The 3,536-nt window shown below is 33.1% G+C and overlaps 1 non-coding gene across 1 annotated transcript; it reads left to right on the top strand.

Annotated features, from left to right (window-relative positions):
• Positions 1–1,855: 1,855 nt before the first annotated feature.
• On the top strand, positions 1,856–1,989 carry LOC111756737 (small nucleolar RNA SNORA21). The gene has a single exon (XR_002791147.1). It is a non-coding gene; the product is annotated as a small nucleolar RNA SNORA21 (small nucleolar RNA).
• Positions 1,990–3,536: the final 1,547 nt, after the last annotated feature.

The following is a 3,536-nucleotide window of genomic DNA, read 5'->3' as shown; positions in this document are numbered from 1 at the left end:
TATTATTACGAGTTTAAGAAAAATTTTGGATTTTTTTTGTTTCTGTGTAGTTAAATGTCAAGATTAAAATGTTTTTTTTTTTTTTCCCCTGGGGTATTTTCTTAAAGTACACGTTTTGAGGAACTGAGAACTCTGAGAGATATGCCTTGTTAAAACTCCAGTTCTCATAACCCTTTGCTCTCTCATAGACATGACAGGACAGCTGTGTGCCACGACCTTGAGACTTTAAAAATGTGAAACAATAAATTTATTTGCTATTCCTACTTCTTTATCTGGAAGGTATGCATTTATCTCAGATGACCTCTTTTGGTTGTGTCTTTAAATATAGGAGATCTGATTTTTTTCAATTCTTCATATATCCTAGATTTTAATCCTTTATCTGATAAACAACTGGTTCCACCCTGTGGATTGTTTTTTAGCCTCTCTTGGTGATTTCTTTGCTGTGCAAAAGATCTGCAATAAGATGAGATCCCAATTGTTAAGTCTTTCTAGTATTTCCCATGCAGTCACAGTTTTGTTCAGGAAGTTTTTTCCCATACCTGTGTATTCAAGAATTCTACCTGTCTTACCTTTCAGCAGATTTAATGTTGCTGCTTCAATACTTAGATATTTAATACATTTTGGTTTTAGTTTAACGGGTGGTAATAGATGTGGGTTCTAGTTCAATCTTTGAAAAGCCAGTTTTCCCAGCACCGTTTATTCAAAAAGCTACCTTCCAGTGAAATTTTGGCCTCTTTGTCAAAAATAAGGTTGCTGAGTATGTTTGGATTTGTTCTGCATCTTTAATATGTTCCATTGAACTCTGGTTTATTTATTTATTTATTGCGACCACCATGCTCTTTTTACCAAAGTAGCTCTTCAGTACAATTTCAAGTTAGGGATTGTGATACCCCCTGCCTTGCTTTTGTTGCCTAGAATTGTTTTTGCTATTGTAAGTCTTCTTTGGTTCCAAATGAATTTTAGGACTTTTTTCTCTTGTTTGATGAGGTATGCTAATGGCATTTCCATTACAATTAAATAAAATCTGCACAAGAATTTTGGAAGCATTGTCATTTTTACTATGGTGTTACTACTCAAGAGCAAGAAATATCTTTCCATTTTCTTATATTTGATCTATTTTTTTCTGAGTACTGTAGTTTTCAGTGTGGAGATCTTTTACTTCCTTTATCAAGAATGATTCCTAAGTATTTCGTTTCTTTCAATGCTATTGCAAAAGACATTGTATTGTAAAAGCAAAGTTCTTACTTATTCACACAAGAACAATTATGCAGATGCAATTTGGACACAGGGATGGAGTAGGTATTTGGAGACTCCATTTATTTCCCACTACTGAATTTCTTTAAGGTCAAAGTAATTGCATATTTTGAAGAATTTTAGAACTATTTGGTAGGACTCATTCTAACATTTTTAAAGATATTTAAGAATCTGTGTGTAGGAATTATGTTGCAAGTCTCTGTGTTTGTCTTTAAATGTAATACTCAGTAGTTTTCTGCATTAATACAATGCAATTTTAAGAGGCTCTTCCTGAACTAAAAATAAACTCCACTCATCCAAAAGCATATTTAAGATATTGGCCTTGACTATACATGTGTCAGTATGAACCTTACATTTCTGAGGATTTAATTTAACATTGGAACCAGATGAATGACCTGGCGCTTGACAGGCAGGCACTTGTAGCTCTGATGAGCAGATGAAACTCATTCTCTAACATGAAAATACTAATAATGAATTTGAGACTCACCACAAGTCTTATGTGAAATCAACATAATTGATAAGAATCTTAGTAGATCCTGCTATTGTTAACATTTTTTTTGTATTTACATTAATTTTCTTTCAATTAAAAATTATTTAATTTCCTCCTTTAAAAGTACTCTCTGGGCCTCTGTCCGTGACCCATTGAGCCGTCAAGAAAGGCAGAGTATAAACACCGTTTTTGGGTGAAGTGGCAGCGTGTCGTGTTGTTATGCTTCAATCGGTGGTGTCACAAGATGTGTAAAAAAAAAGAAGAAAAATATTTAATTCACATTATGTCTATACATATCAATATCACTAATGCTCATTAACTTTTTCATTTTTATCTTAAAGAAAATAAAACACAAGAGAACAGAGCAAAGCAAACCAGAGCATAACAGTGCAAGCAAAATAGCACTTCAAACAAGACAACTGGATATCAATGATAACTACCGTAATGTCTCTTTTGTTTGAAATAGTTGAATGTACTTTCACACATAAAAATATGAAACATAACAAAATAGTATAAAACCATTCAAGAGAATGAAAGCATTATAGGACATTCAAACCCCAATAACAGGAAATGAACAATGGCTACCATAATATTTCATTTTCCTTAAAAATTTTGTTTATAGCATCACACATGATAAAATCTAATGAGACACAACAGGATAGAACCAATCAAAACAGAAGAGCAAAAGCATAGTAGAATTAGAAAGCAAGATAATAGTAAATGAGCAATGGCTGCCATAATGTCTTTTCTTTAAAATAGCTGTTAATAATAAAATCAAACAAAAGAATAAAACTGATGCCATCATTGAATAAAAACAGTGTAAGACTTCAAAGCAATATAATGGGAAACCAAGATTAGTATATAAAATTTTATATACTCTTACCATTTCTTACAATAGGGAGACTACATGGTATTTACACCTGTGAGTTTGATTTATTTCACTTATGAATATGGTCTCAAGTTGTATCCATGTGTTATGAATATCTGAATGTGATCATTCTTTATAGCTGAGTAATACTCCATTGTATAAGAATACCACAGCTTTTTTGTCTGTTCCTCAGTTGATGAGCATTTAGGTTGTGTCCAAGATCCAGTTATTACAAATTGTGCTGCTATAAAAATGTGTTCACATGTAACACTGTGATATGATGTTTTCAGTTCTTCTAGGAATATGCCCAGAAGTGGAATAGCTGGATCAAATGGGATTTACAATCCCAAATTTTTGAGGCTCCTTCAGACTAACCTCCACAGTGGCTGCACCACTCTGCACTACCACCAACAGTAGAGAAGAGTTCCTTCTTCCCTGCAGCTGCTCCAGCATTTGTTTTTGGTAGTTTTCTTTACCTGGCGATTCTTTCTGGAATGAGATAAAATCTTAGTGTTGTTTTAATTTGCATTTCTCTAATGACTAAAGATGCTGAACAGTTTTTCATCTATTTATTTACCATTTGTGTTTCTTCATCTGAGGATTTTGTGTTCATCTCAGATGTCCATATTTGGATTGGGTCTTTGAATTTGGGGGGACTGATTTTTTAACTCTATATGTTCCACACAGAAGTCATTTGTCTAAGTGACAGTACACTAAAATTTTTTTCCCAATTTGTGAGGTTTTTTTTTTTCATTATGCTGGAGATTTCTTTTGACATGCAGAAACTCTTTAATAAGATGTGAACCTAGTTATTGACTCTGGGAAGTATTTCCTGTGTGGTTTGATTCTTGTTCATAAATTCTGTGCCTACTCCTGTCTTTAAGATTTCCACTTATTTTGTCTTCCAGCAGATTTAGTGTTTCC

Source organism: Cavia porcellus, unplaced genomic scaffold, assembly GCF_034190915.1.
Source record: "Cavia porcellus strain 051 isolate PalLab524CR breed Dunkin Hartley unplaced genomic scaffold, mCavPor4.1 scaffold_3, whole genome shotgun sequence".
NCBI classification, from domain to species: Eukaryota; Metazoa; Chordata; class Mammalia; order Rodentia; family Caviidae; genus Cavia; species Cavia porcellus.
The sequence above is the reverse complement of the archived record's forward strand: the minus strand, read 5'-3'. Positions and strand labels throughout refer to the sequence as shown.